General features: G+C 37.3%; 1 protein-coding gene across 1 annotated transcript in view; it reads right to left on the reverse strand.

Moving 5' to 3' along the window:
* The window catches only part of LOC139970759 (tRNA (adenine(58)-N(1))-methyltransferase non-catalytic subunit TRM6-like), a 244,428-nt gene that overhangs the window by 16,639 nt on the left and 211,121 nt on the right, over positions 1–16,668 (reverse strand). The gene's annotated exons all lie outside the window — the stretch shown is intronic.

The raw sequence follows: 16,668 nt of genomic DNA on the forward strand, positions 1-16,668 counted from the left end.
GCATCATACTCATGGTTTCGTGGGCAATGACTTTGTTTAATACCCTGTATTAACAAGGACACCTTGAAGCAGGAGCCAGGACAAAGCAAAAACATGAGAAATGATCTGCAGAAAGTTATGAACAGTTGTTAATTTTGTTTTCTTAACTTCCTGAAATCTACGAAATATATTGTATTGCTTCCTAACTATTCGTTTATTTTACTACATTTTATTCATGAAGGCACCAATTCAATGCAAAGTGTGTTACTTGAGATGCCTCGACGATGGAAACAGTTGCTGACAACATCTGAAGTACGGTGGTTTGGAGCACTCATTGTTTCTGTGGTCCAAGCATGTTGCAGCATTTGTTGAGTGAAATAGTGAACCATGATAACTTACACCCATCCATTAAGAAAAGCGGAGGGGTGAGGTGGGGGAGGGTGGGCGGGTCGAGAGTTTCAGGTACACCAATCCATGGGCAACTTAATGTATAAATGCCTTTTATTATTATTATTCATCGTCATTCTTATTGTTGTTATTATTATTATTGTTGTTGTTTTTACTATTATTACTTTTATTATGATTATCGTCATTGTCATCCTCATCATTCTTATTGCTATTATTATTTTAGTTGTTGTTGTTACTATGATTACTATTGTTATCTTTATCATCATCATTCTTATTATTATTTTGTTGTTACTATTATTATCGTCATTATCATCATTATTTCTATTATAAGTCTTCGGAGGGGGTGGAGTGGTATAGGTAACTGGGATTGTAATGACTTTTACAGTACATTTCAATCAAGTTTATTTCAAGCTCCTTATCACATCTTTTCTCTTACCCTATATATTCATATTTTGTGTACCTCGTGTATTTTTACATTTATACTATATTTTTGGTTTGAAATAAAAAGAATAAAATAGAAAAGTCTGAGTCATTGTATTTCAGTTGCTGTAGTTCTCTGGGGCATTATATCCAGAAAGAGGCCTCTTTTGATTCCTTGCCAAAGACTGAAGAAATCAATGCGATGGTGATTGTGTGGGTTAGTGCGTGTGCGCGCGTGCGTGGGTGTGTGTGTGTGTGTATGAGACACTTTCTTGTAAACACGATATCTCAACAATTGAAGCTTGTATGTAACTCATACTCTTCATATGGGTAACCCATATTAGGAAAAAGACTACTATTGTTTTTGGTGGAGGTCAAAGGTCATTTGAGGTCACCAGAGGTCAAACTAAAAAACCTCTTAAACTGCTTGTTAACACAATATCTTGTAGGAAGGGGTAACTTGGAAGGATTGCATACTTAGTATGTAGATGGCCCATATTGTGTAGGAGAACCCTATTATATTGGACGCGGGTCAACAGTCATGTGAGGTCAGCAGATCTGAGGTGAAAGTCTGAAAATCTTGTGAGAAATTACTCTAAAAGTGAAATTGCGTTAATGTACAAACAAAGCACGTAGATTGCCTTTGGTGAGAACAAAATCGCTGTGGAATTTCATGCGTGTCAAATTTCCTTTGAGGTCAAGAGAAGCAGTTTTCAGAAAACCCAATCTACGGTACCCAACATCGACCATACTGTCATCACATACATGTTTCTGCATTACGATCATGATGCACAAGCTTATATCATTTCGTCGTCCGGATCAGGCATCCGTACAAAACTGTCGCAACGAAACCGGTGTACGAGCTGCATTTCGCGTAAGTTGCTGAGTTCCTGTAGGTTCTCTCTGGCCAGTATCTTTGTAGTAAGCAATAAGATTTTGACAGTGGCGTAGGAAGGTACTTTTGAGTGGGGGGGCTGAAGATGGATGGCCGGCCTGGGGGAGGGGTCTAAGGGGAGGGGGTGTACCCCTCCCCTTTGGATTTTTTTTGCATTTCCAGGTGGCCTCAGATGCAATTTGGTGCAATATAGCACACTTCAACCCACCCACTCCATTTTGTATATTATTTTGCATTTTCACCTGGCCTTAGATGCAATTTGGTGCTCTAAATGAGATTTTTTTCTCATTTGGAAATGAAAAAGGGGTTTTCTGACTTGCGAAGCGGGGGGGCGGAATGATACTTCCGCCCCTCCACATTTTTCACTGGGGGGGCTGGCCCCCCCAGCCCCCCCCCCCCCCCCCCCGGTTCCTACGCCCTTGGATTTTGATATGTACTTGGTATGTCGATGATCCATATCAATTAAATAACCCTATTGTTTTGGTGAAGGTCAATACAGCCCAAACTGTGAATAACCTACAAACATGGTATATCCAAATCTCTAGTTGAAATCAAAGCCCTAACAAAATTTCTCCTATGGGCCCGGCAAGGAATCACTAAATCTTTGACTTTCTGGTTTCTTATTTGTTCATTACTAGGCTGCTCATTGCCCTTTTGTAAATGATGTTCTTATCCTTTAAGAAAAGTGAATAATAAAGAAAAATACCACAGCAGCACGGCTAATAAATGAGCAGTGATGTAAGATGTTTGAATAGCTAACCACCGGACCAAAGTTCAGCAGGCTGATTCGAAATATACCAATAACAGATGAGAACAATTTGCGGAAGGAAGGAGTGCTTCTAAATAAACCTTCACATGATCAGCTATACGTACACAATAATGCACATGTTTTGTAGCATATATAGTCCAATACACCTGTTTTCTCAAAGGTATTCCGTAAGAGTGGGGGGGGGGTCTTTAAAGGGGGTGGGGGTCCGATCGATCTTCTAATTGTATGGCTTAGTGGGTCACTAGTTCCCAAACATATTCGAGACGGATGCTCATACCATTTCTGGTTTAGAAGGTTAAAGGTTAAAGTGCTAAACTGGCCATATTTTCAAACTGAGGCTAAAAATCGAAAGAAACTTGCAGAACTAATAGTTTCTATGGAAAACTTCCCCACCTTCCAAACGAGTGTGATAACGTCACAGAATCACAGGAGAATGGCATGTCCAAAATATTAAAGTCTTAAGAAAGTCAAAATCTTGGTTGGAACTAAAATTTACATGTGCGGCATTCAGTGGAAAGGATTTCGACTTCGAAAAGAATTTTCGAAACAATTATGGCGTTAACCCACACCCTATAGGTTTACCATTAGGATGAGCCTGATTAATTATGGTGTTTAAATGAATTAGGTCTATAGGAAGCTGAACCTCCGAATGCATATTATGGCAGACCGATGCTTTCACGTGATATCCATTTATAAGCTCATTGGAAGTTGCTCTCTATGTTAGGGCGCTTCATAAGAATACTTTCTAAGGCAAACCCCACAGCGCGCACTGGAAAGATCTGTGAACTTGAAACTTATAATTACCTTGAAAGCTAATTGGAAAGGTACGTTTTGTCAATTAAATCCCGATTTTCCCGTCTTTTAACTCCAAGCGGATGTGACGTAGTCGTGTACGTCAATAAGTCGGAAATGCAACATTCAATGGCATGATAATTTGTGGCGTATATACAGCATGACATTTTCTCTTACTTCTTAAGTTTCACATCTTTTCTTATACTTGAAAAAAAGGCGGCATGTTAAAAAGACATACAAAAATTTAAAAAATATAATAAAAAAATTACCAGAGGTCGGAGGCAATCGATATGACATTGCAAAACTGAGCTTTGTCTTTATTATTTAAATATAAAATTTCAAGCCAGTTGGGCAAAGTTTACATTGGCGCAAAATACCGCTCCACAATATAACGTCATAAAAATCGATAAAAATACTGTTTGTGATAGAATCGGACTCGCTGGGTCCACTGATGCAATGATCAGGACGATCAAATGCATTATTGTAGGGATTGAGAGGAGAATGAAAGGGTATATAATTATGATATCATTCCGAGTCTATACAGCTAGGGGAGGCCAGTGGCGTAGCCAGAGGGAGCCAGGTTTTTTTTTCTTCTTCAAATTTGCTTTGTGCTACAGTCTTGCCCCCCCCCCAAATGAGATCCAGTGATGTATTCAAAATTATACTTTTTTTAACATTTCTTCGAGTTCTGATCACAAGTATTCATACCTCAGGGCTCATGTTCATACTTCATGTAAGGTCAGAACTTGGTAATCAAACCGAAATATTATACATTTTGGGCCTTCATCATACCCACATACGGAGACCGTTGATCAATATCGTCCTACAGAATAAGCGCCAATAATTTGGCCAGTTGTATAACCGTTACAAACTAACGCTAGCAACCCATGTTTATTTTCAGCGACCAATGATGCCACTTGTGGAGAATAGGCCTAGTGAAACTTGTTTCTGTGGGAATCTGGGCATGTTGTGAATTAGAGTAGCAAATTTATTCACTGTATCCTTTTCAAATTGTGCGGAATTATGCAGAAACCAAGACGACTGTCTCCGCAATAGAGGTAAATTAAGTGAAAGTGTGTCATGTTCCACTGAACCATTAGATGTGTATTTGTGCAGACGAGGTGCCCGTTAATATATATATTTCTTGGTAATTCCTACCATCAACCCCTCTTAAGAAAAATCTTGCCCCCTAACAATTGAATGTTGGCTACGCCACAGTGGGAGGCCACGTTGACTTAGAACTTATGTTGTTGGTACAAGACCACAGATGGGACTCACTATTGTTTATAGTCTTGCCCGATTTAAAATGTCCCGTGATTGAAATGGCATGCACATGTGGCCGCCAAGGAACAAATAAATATTAGTAGAGGGCGCTCTTGTTAGCTTACATTTAGAGCTAATTTATGTTCTACTTACATTCAGAGCCATGTATACCTTTTTGTTTACATTAATGTAAGATACATAACCTGTCATATTTCAAAGCTATAAGCCTTAAAGTGTTGAGATTCTTCATCCTATCAGACCAACCTATGAGGTTATTGATCCCCCCCCCCCACTCCCCTTGGCAGAAGTATACTGCATGATGTTGGTGCGAAGAAGAGTTTTGCCTGACCATTGCCTTTTCCAAACTTAAATGATCGGGCTTTTGTTAGCATTATAGGAGTGCTGTTGTAGGTGCAACTTTCCGAGTTTTCCCTACGAAAACACTTGGGTATGGGGGAGGGGGCAAAGTGGAAATGTTATAAATAAATCAGCCTCCCTAGAGAGTCATGTTTTTTGTGGTAACATTAAACATGGACCCTCACACTTGCAAAGTCATTCACATCCAGTGTGAGGGTATGACAGATAGGTGGGGGGGGGGCAGGGGAGACACACCCAAAATGTTCTGCTCAGTATCCCCAGGGGAGACACACCCAAAATGTTCTGCTCAGTATGTGCTGTAGACATGCTGACGGAGTTAGTGTGAAGGCTGGTTGCATGTGAGATAGTTGTCACAACATCAAATGATGTAGCATCACAGGCAATTGGGTTCATCTAATAATTTTAAATTATTTTAAGCTAGAGAGCACCTTGACAAGATTTCAGTCCCTTCCGTAATAATAAAAATGTCAAGAATGTAGATTTTTATCCATCTGTCAATAATAGTTAATGAAATAAACAACCAAATACCATTATCAATTGAGACTTGAGTTTATTGAAATCACCAAGTACAGTCCTCTTGTTGCAATGTCACCAGATTAAAGTATTGCCTTTATTCACCACAAATATGCTTTGATATCACTTGAATAACAAAACAAATCACTGCTTTTTTCCAGCAACTAGATCGTAAGTAGAAATAAGCAAGCACAAAGCACACATACTAATTTACATATGAAACACAACCAGCTATGGTATTTCCAAGATACATTTGGCATAGCAAGGTACTGTCAACCAGAATGAAAACATTTCATGGTTCCTGCTGCTGCTCATTGATTAACAGGGAACACTCCAATTATGTAATTATGAAGAAAGATCAATAATTGCCTTACAAAGCCACACCTCCTCATAAATACACACGTTATCAATTGTAACACACATCAACATGTGTAAGCTACCTATCAATAACACACTCACTTTTGATGGGACTGTGACTTATGGTTGTCTACTGTAGGTTTAACCCTGTGATCTCATTAATATTCATGATATGAGCACCAAAATCAATATTTTTATCAACAAGTTATGGACCACACACCCACCCACCAAATATAGCATTGATCAATCATAGCCCTTGTTGAGTTATCGTGCATAAAAACTTAAGTGTCACACACATACACATATACACACACACACACCGACCTGATTACAAAGGTTCCTTTGCTTTCAGCAAGGAACCAAAACTACAAAATGCCGTACACAAAATGCACATAAATTTAAGTTAACTGTTGTTTTTGATCCAGGCACAATGCAACATGATATGTCTTGTTAATTAAACAAAGAGGTAATTGCATACTACCTTGACAGCAAGGAAATTTTAATTGACTGAAACCACAGAATGCTTAACATACAATGGGTGGGTTCATTTACTGCAATGTTCAGAAAATAACATAATATGAACCCTGCTGAAGGATAACTATTTCATGCCACAAAAAATACCTTTTCACAGTGAAAAGAACCTTTTTAGACTAAATAGATCTGTCAATAAAGGAACAGAACATATATCACCTGTGATTTGCAAAGGGCATATTTCTATAGCGTTTTAATGTTGAGAATTGTTATTTATTTTAACATTGCTTACTAATTATTAGTCACTAGTATAAAATTCTTCTTGATTAACTGTATGATTAGGTGGCAGAAATATGATAGTTATGATAGTAACTTGAGAAAAAATTCCTACAAACCTTTTCTGCCACACCCCCTTTTTTTATCATCACTGAACAACCATTCTAATTGTTATTCTGCTTGCATACAGTGCTTTCTCAATTGACTTGAATTGTGATCAATCATAGTTATTTGGATCATTTGTTTGATCCTATGAAGTTTTACAGTACCTAAATGAGTAAACATCTAAGAATGTCTGCAAAGGTAAAATACTAACTGTATCCAGGGACAGTATTTAACTTATCACAATATGAGGTTCAACTGCATTATACCATACTGCAGCTTTAAACAACTACATACACATAAACCTGCAAAACCAAGAAATATGCCTCCTCCCAACCCATTGCCTTTTCAGGTATGCACAGTATGCCTTCATTATTAGCAATCATGGCTGGTGAAAGACATAAAAATTGATAAAACTAGTAGAACATATAATTTTCAGTTATGTCCAGCCAAATCAGTCTCTATGTGATTACTGTCATTTCTTTCTGCTACTACTGCACTCATGAAACTTTCTCTATGAGGCTTCTTATGCCCTTCAGCATGTCTCTTGACATAAATAGAATGAAAAGATAAAAAGTTTCAACACAATATGCATGAAAATATGAGTGTGATGTCTTGTATTTTGTGTAGAGTATTTGCCAGTTTTGCCCACTTTTGGCAAAAGTTTTGCAAACTGCCACAGGTGAAATTATTGAATTTCTTCTCATTCAATGTCTGAAAATTTTGCCAACAGATGATTGAACGAACACCGGCTCAGTGACAAAACTGAGAGGATGAACATTTCTAGTTGCCAGAGGAATGCTTGTGGTTGCAATTGTGACATTGCAGAGGAAATTGCATCCAACTTTCACAAAAATCCATCACAAAAAGAGTTTCCAGAGCACTTAAACAACCATAGATAAATGTAATACCACACTCAAGTTGTGAAATTTTAACCCTAAATTTATATAGCTTTTTTAATACTACTGATAAGTTACCAAGTGCTGTAAACTGGTCATATATACCAAAAGATTGATTGGTTTGCAAACCCTGAAACTGGCATGTTGTATGATATGCTGCAGATTTCCTGTAAACAAGGCTCTACTTGATTCATAAATAAGTACTCGACCACATCGTGTGTCAACCTGAAAGATATAGACATAATTTTTATAGAATTCCTAAATACAAACTGTAAATGATGACTCCTAGGCTGCTAGCACAGATACATGTATGGTGAACAAAATTACCACCTTGATGGTTATCTATTACATGTTAACACAACTAGGAAGCTAATTGTATTTTGCCAATTTTGAGCTGTCTACATAAACTTAATAGTTCAATCTTTTGTCAAGCAATCCCACTTGCTCAAACACAAGACTGCACAGTTTAAAGTTGGTAAAGGATGGCTAAGCCAAAGGCTGTCACACAGTCCCAGTGCTATGAGGGGCTTTCACACCACCCATTCAGTAGTTACTTCAAAAAGGTACTATAGAAAGATGAATAACAGATGGATAACAGCTAGATAGATTGACAGAGTGAAGATTCTGAGTCACAATAGTTCAAGTGGCATAGCTTGTTTGAGCTAAAAGTAACATTCCAATATGGGGGAGTCTTTCGAATATCCAGTTGCTCAGACTTACACCAGTATTTTACATACACTGTGCTTGATCTCCATTAACCAGGTGCCACTCCATTAAATATGGAATAACAACATTTTGCTCCAGAGTCTCCGTTCATACAATACCATGATGGCAACTTCCATAGACCAGTCATGGAACCATGCAAAATATTTTGTGTGTCTTTGAGTGCAGCTTAACTTTCCTTTCCAATGTTTTTTGGTTGTGCTTCTATACTGCTAGTACTATCTTTTTTATCAGCATGTTAACGATCATTGACATCTTCTGCCAGGGTGTGTTGTCAGTAAACCATCTTTTGAAATTAAGGCTAGACTGTATAGTCATGCTTTTGAATGACATATCAAGTTCTCTTGGATCTCATGCTGATCACCTGTCACAATTTTATTAAAATAGCTCAACACCTTGTCCAAACAAGGATCTCAATCACTGCAGTTTACAAAGTCATTACAAACTGAGGGCTTCCAATTTCATCCACAAAAGTCCACGAAATACGTACAGTATAGCCTAGTGCTGAAGAACATGTGGAGTGAGTACTTGGTAATAATATTATATTTTTCAAAATTGCAGACAATACGCTGCACATTGTTATACAGTGTACAAAGGACAAACAATGGGGCATTAGACATATTGTGAATCGCCTTTGGGAAAGCACGACACCCCTCCCCTTAAATCCACCAGTACAAAGCTAAGTATTGATCCTAGGCCCTAGGGTACTAATAATTATTAAAATACCAGAGTGAATTGCCATGCATGACACTGGCAGTACAGTTTGCAGGCCTAAGTAAGGCTAACACAGTTACATTCCTAAAATACAGTTACGCCTAGTAGTAGTAGGCTAGTACTAGTAGTAACTACAGTAGTTAATACTATGCCTACTACTAGTTATAGGTAGGCTATGTCGAAATTCGGACTTCTCCATCACTTCCAAAGCGCCCGAATCGACCGCTCGCCATTTCTCTATTTCTATGCTCCTTCACCTTGACTATACACGCTTGAAGCACTGATCTGTACAGATCAGTGGCTTGAAGTCGGGCTGGAAGTCGCCATTCTTCTCGTATACGCTTTGCACTTTGTTTACATCTATGGGCGCAGACATCTTGATTTGGGGTGCTTGGCAGCGATTGGCTGAAACCCCAAACCTTCTTTAAGATCTATTTTGATTGGTGCTAACATACTGTGACACCGTCACCCTCTACATAGCAGCCATGGTTGACCTTCCGTTGTCTAAATACACCCGTTCTTTCAAATGACATGCAGGTTCGAATCACAACCTGCTACAGTCGCTGTGTTGTATGGAACGCCAAAAGGACCACAGTGACATGTACTACTACTAATTTGACATGTACTACTACTAATTCGAAGTGTAATACATGTAAAATGTCGCGTACTACTACTAATTCGAAGTGTACTACATCTAAAATGTCGCGTACTACTACTAATTCGAAGTGTACTACATCTAAAATGTCGCGTACTACTACTAATTCGAAGTGTACTACATCTAAAAAGTCACGTACTACTACTAAATTGGAGAGATGGCGCTATTCACAATCTTTCCGATACCATGTCATCGAGTTGCGCATCTGCATTAAAATAATGATGAAGAAAACATTTTCTTTAATAATCTGTTATAATAATAATAATAATAGTATATCAATTTCAAGAGTTAAAACTGGTGTATTTGATATATATATAGATATATATATATATATATATATATATATATATATATATATATATATATATATATATATATATATATATATATATATATATATATATATATGTAAAAAACTCGATGGACATGTCAAAAAAATAGAAAACGGCGCCCAAACGCAAAATGCTGTTTTACATTCAGAAAAGACCGGTGAGGTGCTACTGTTAATGAGCTAAAGTTAGGCTTCCTAGCCTTTTTCTATATGCTAGGCCAGGCTGCGGCTAGGATATAGTGTCTAATTTAAATGATATTCCAAAACTGCTACTTGTTTAAATTATATACATGTCTAGTACCGTATGCATTTTAGGTGTTCTACAAAGGACCTGAATATAGGCCTACTATAGTACTAGGTCATGGATTAATTCCGAGCATAACTTAAGAGCCCAAATATACGTTACCGTTTAAATTTAGATTTTGGCACAGTAATGTGTGTATATGCAGAGCTTAGTATGCGTAGGATTAGGAGTATATGTGTACGTGTCAGTTATACTATTATTATTATTCTATTATTATCACTATTATTCACAAGCAGCAATTTTCCCGTCATTGAAATGTCAAGAATGCTTTTGATTCCCCAGCTGTGCCTAACTATATGCTATTTTCTATATTTGCCACAGACCTTAAAGGTATAAACTGTAAAATAGACATTTGAATCAACAGAGTATTAAAGAAAATGTTTTCTTCATCATTATTTTAATGCAGATGCGCAACTCGATGACATGGTATCGGAAAGATTGTGAATAGCGCCATCTCTCCAATTTAGTAGTAGTACGTGACTTTTTAGATGTAGTACACTTCGAATTAGTAGTAGTACGCGACATTTTAGATGTAGTACACTTCGAATTAGTAGTAGTACGCGACATTTTAGATGTATTACACTTCGAATTAGTAGTAGTACATGTCAAATTAGTAGTAGTACATGTCACTGTGGTCCTTTTGGCGTTCCATAGTGTTGAGCTTTGCAATTCTGTTGTTGCGAATTCCATAATATATGTTGCACGCGTGTTATCCCCATAGTACAATGGAGGGTCGTAGCAGACTCGGAATTGCATTACATAGGCCTACGTGACGGAATCCAGGATCCATAGGCGTAGGAGGCGGGGGCTGGGGAGGCTGCAGCCCCCCCCCCCCGCCCGCCAACCAAAAAAAAAATTGTGAAAATTCGGGCAATATGCTGAGAATTTTTCGGGCACTGAAAGAAAAATAATTTACAATGTGTCTTTCAATGTTTAAACTGATGTTTATATTATCATTATTATTGTAACGACTTCCCCAATAATTATAACCAATAGCCTATGGAAGGGTAATAACACGGCAAATGATTGTATCTTATTGGCATGGGATGTAATAACCAATGCATGACTATATGATATGCATATTAACATGTTGAACGCGCGCAGGACGCGCGAAAATTTTGATTATATTTTCCGGCAAGTCGTTACAACCCCAAATCAAATTGGGCTTCTACGCCTATGCTAGGATCTGCACGGTTCAAGACACTAGGAAAGCCAGAATCTTATAGGATTGGTACGTGGCGTCGTGGCCCCCTCTGTGAGATTTTTCTCGTTTGCGTAAGGGGTATTTAAATGCAAAATATTATTCCACCTCTACTCTGTAGCTGCATTTGTGCAGTACAAGCATTCATGCTTTATTAGAGGAAAGTCTGACAAATTCCCCGGCCCCTATACCAGTGGCTTTGCCAATCCTGTGGGATCTGCGTCATGCTGAAGTTCAGGGATATAACACATGCCTAGACAATCATGGCCACAAGCAATTATGTTTATAGTTATAACTGGGGTCGGGCGATAGTTCGGATAATATCGTATGCACGAAAGTTTGCATCAATTTATAATTAGATTTTGTGACATTAATGTGTGATTAATGTGACATTTTTGGAAATCTAACAGCTGTCGCAAGCTCAATATCAAAATTGGTATTTTACCGACAATGGTTAACAATTTCGATCGAATGTATACTACTCCAACTGTAGTGTGGTACCTAAGTCTAGAAGATTATATAATATGTGCGGGGAAAGAACTCGCGGCCTTTCGGAAGTTATCGCGTCGTTGGGGAACATGAAACTTTTTTGTGGACTCACATTCATAGATTCTATAAGGGTGAAAGTGTCGACACACGGACGAAATCGGACCTCAGTGTACGAATACTGACTATATGCATTTGTGTAATGTTTTACACATAATATTAAATAACGCGAAGCAAATAACACAAATCTATTCTCTTAAATATTCTCAAATCCGGGTGAGTGTATTGTTACCGCGTTGGCATAATCGAGAAGATTGTTCGGGCTCGATATTGATACAAAGTAAATTGGGCATACAGTATGAAGGCAAACGGGGGACTGTGTAGGTAAACGGGTCCTACGTGGGTAGACGAACACCACGTGCATAAAACCGGTCACATATGTGGGTAAAACGGGCCATATGCAGATAAACGGGCCCTGTGGACATTGAAATAGATAAACTAAAAGACAGAAATTAATCATGTTGTTTGCAATGACATTTTTATTACAACAATCCATCACTGCAGTTCATGTGACAATTTCGACAGTACAGTTTACCCAGCTGTTTACCCATGACACTCGCAATATGCAATATCATATGCTCCTTGTGTTTTGAGACTTTTCTTATTTGATAACATTGGAAGTAGAAGGATGGGGTGGGGGTCTGGCATCTCCAAAAATTCAATGTGAAATCACAAGATACCTTGATAGACCTACAGCTCATAATGAACTTACCTGTGGAAACTGAAACAAGGCAGTTTTGTTGTCCCTGTTTTGTATCGACATATATAATCACAAGTATCAGTATTTGTTATCCACCATTATCATTATGATTAACAAAACTTGTAAATTTGCAAGAGGCAAAAATTCACGAGAAGTTCTCGAATATAAAGTGATAACATGATTAAACCATAAAGTCCTGCCAAATAATCATCCATGCAGAGACTTGGACATCAACGGTGCCTTTCCTCCTTTACAAAAGCGTTGATGAAAGTACCAAATTGCATCTGATAGAGACACCTTGAAAGATTCATGGTGCTCATGTACTAAGAGAAATACCAATTCATCTAGGTGCAATCCTCAAAGTAGGAGAATAGCAGGATTATTGACCAAAGCAGTTTGCTATTGCAGGACTATAGATTCAAATCTACTGAAATTCAAGGTTTATCATCGACAGCACGCCGGTATTCTGAACTGATTTTATTGATAGAAAATTAATACACTTTATTAGTTTTGATCGCAAACAGATTTTGATGCCGAAAAAAATCAGAAACTAAATGAAACCATTTCCTGTCTGTTTGTTAACTTCTAAATCTTGTGGTTCAGTATTCTTCTAAAGGTCATGTAACAATGCCCAATGATTTGAGGTTAACAATGCCCAATGATTTGAGGTTAACAATATATAGCGCCTCAAAATGCTAGAAAGTCTAATAGTGGTCACCCATGCTCAAACAACAAGAAGCATCTCACTGCGTATGTCATATTTTGTTTATTACCAGTGACAATTTTTATCTACCAAGTTCTTGTCCAGATATCAATACATGGGTATATTTTGGTGGTGAAAACCTCTGGGAGAGTATCTTTGTCAACTTTAAACAATTTTAGTAGACTAAACTTTAATTTCAATATGCCTGATACTGATAAACCGTCAATTAACCATGACCCAAAGTGATTTTTGCCACCTCTACTCCCCCCACCTCACCCCCTTTCCTGCTGACACAACATATTTTCAAGATATCAAGTTCTCTTTATAATTCATGATTTTACTTCACATGTTTCTTCACCCTCCTCATTTCATATGTTGGCAAACCACAGATGGAACATCGGCAACCTTACCCACCTGTTACATGGTACCATTCCTTCCAAATTCCAATTCAAACTATCGAAAAAGTTTCCACTTCAGTACCGACTGGAGTCACTCAAACTCCCATTTTATCGTTTCAAGCTATTCGGTTGTTAAGCCAAGACAAAGCACACAGAAGCAGTGCATGTGTGCAGACAAAAGAAACTATATAGGCCTGTGTTGATACCATAAAAATGTGTGTAGCAAAAGAAATGATTACATCTTGTAAATAACTTTGTATAAAGACAGTCGGTGCAAACAATGTGAGCATACACTTCAACATGAACTCTGTTATGAATAAAACATCATTGGAAAAAGGCATTGATTATTCATTACTTTCATTTTACCCCTTTGTTTTTAAATCAGTAAACAACACAAAACTATTTAAATCCCCCCCCCCCCCAGTTTACAGGTAATGGGTCCTTTCATTGTGTTGTCATGGTTCCTAATGTTACTAAACAACTATGGCGCTTCAAATGTTGATTCATGAATATCTAATGTATGTTTCAGTACACTTATCAAGACATTCACCATACATTTGTTCTTACTAATAAAACACTCCAGTGACATTTTACCTACAGACTATCTCTCACTCTGTCATGAGAGGTTTTTTCTGTAATATTAATTTGATGTGGTTACGTGTAATATCTTAACTGAGTATCCCAGATTTCTTTATGTGGGATTTGCTTCAATTTTTGTAGTTACATTGTAAATTTGTAATTGTGTTTATTATTTTTTTACTTTTTTCCAATTCTCTGTGTTCCTTTTATATAAGAAGTTAAATATATGGTTGACTAAACTACTTAGAAAATGTAACGAATAAATAAAATTAATATAACAAAAAAACTGAAAGAGATGAAAATGAGAAATATCATAAACTTGTTGCAGTGATAAAACTTGTCTCAGTGATACTGTCTGTAACTTACATCATATGGACAACAGGTCTCAAATTAAGGATAGCGAGGGGCAAGGCAGTTTTTTTTCGGGTCAGTTAGAAATTGCTGTATGTCACCATGGTAATTTTTCCAAAGTGACAGAAAACACATGCAGAAATGATAGAGCAACAGGACGGTATCACTTTTTTCTTCCACCAATTTCATGAAGCATATTCCCAGACAGACAGACAGACAGCCAAGACGGACAGATAAACTCAGAGCGATCCCAGAGGCTCAATTTTTTTTACTTTTCCCTCTTCCGCTAATCCAGTTGTTCTCTGGTGCAAAAACGACTGAACTTTCAGACAGTTCTTTACCATGATTTTAGCTTGATATAATCAAAATGACCAAGATCATTTTAGGGTTCCTATGGCAACTAGACTTATGGACACAGCAACTGTTGCCATTTACTGTAAGAACAGCACAGCAAATGGTAGGGGCACATACAGCAAATTGCCATTTCTACTATCAGTTAATTTGAGCCCTGATGGACAGGTCTTACATAATGAGCAATTTTTGGTGAGAATATTAAACCTTACCAAGACGGTAAAGTTTCAATTGCTCAATGGGAGGAAGGATCCATACAGCACTCTTCCTTTCAAATAATCACCTACACTTCAACATATAATCAAAGATTGATACCAAAAACAAACATAGCAATTACTCTAACTTTAGAAGATTAGGTAATAAAATAAATTAATACATATTATTCCTTTCTTCGATTAATGGTGTCCTGTCACCAAACAAATGACAAATTTAAATATTCTCAGCCAAAAATTTATCCCATAGGAAATATGCTTATTTCATACATTGGACGTCCTACGGATTACATATTAATAGTTAAGAAAAAGAAAGAAAGGTAACACCAAAAGATAAAATCTATATTTTTTAAAATCAAACGACAAATGCAGCATCAAGAATCATTTCAGTTGAAAAACTGAGATCCTCATAACAAATCAGGCAATATCCTAGATAATTTAAAATTCCAGAAATAATTTACTGACCACATTTTCTAAAACCTGGTTGACATTTTGTGCTATGGTTTGTTAGGTGTATGAAGTTTGCTTCTCATGAAGAAATGAAATATGATCAAAAAGGTACTACACATGTTTGCATTTGTAGAGCAATTTGTACATACAGACACCCAATGAACTATTTCCTGTACCTCCTAATCTGTCTTACCTGTGACTCAAAATAAATGACTATATATTAAACATGGATTAAGCATTGATATAATCCATCCATTTAGTCTGTTACAAAAGAAAGTGACCATATTTTTCCCGGGAAATCCGAGGAGTCCGAGACATGTCTCATGACATTGATGTTGTGTGCCTGATGTTGACATCAAATGGTCAGTACTTAGAAGCCTACCTAAACTATATGCCTAAAGGGAGGATTGGAATATTGAGGTTTTCTAAGTATTTAGTGGTTCTACGGATTTAATGATGTTGGCAAGATACCCAAGATGAGAACAAGCATATCGTCCAAGATAGAAATTCATGTCAAAATTACATTGCAGGTACAGGAACTGTCTCATTAATCATCAGTAAGTGCAAAAGAGATTTTACCATGATCTGGTTTGCCTTTATCTCAGGAGTCATGCATGAACTTAAAATATTTAGACATCTGTTAACACATGGCTTACATTCAACCTGCTTTATGAAGGCCAAACAGGTCAAACTGTAATATGTGCTAGGTCTTTCCACAAATATGTGGATAGTCCCGGATCTGGAGACAGTATGTCAAATCCTGGGGCATTTCCGGGGAAACTTTCAATCAGGGCATGGTACATGAAATACAGGGACACAGAAATCAGGGACATCTAGTCATCTTACAATCAACTATCAGTAAGACTAGAGTGAAGCTTCCTGAGTAAATTATGAGCCTCTACACACCATAACATGCTGTTTAAATAAG

The sequence above is a fragment of the Apostichopus japonicus genome, chromosome 8 (genome assembly GCF_037975245.1).
Source record: "Apostichopus japonicus isolate 1M-3 chromosome 8, ASM3797524v1, whole genome shotgun sequence".
NCBI classification, from domain to species: Eukaryota; Metazoa; Echinodermata; class Holothuroidea; order Aspidochirotida; family Stichopodidae; genus Apostichopus; species Apostichopus japonicus.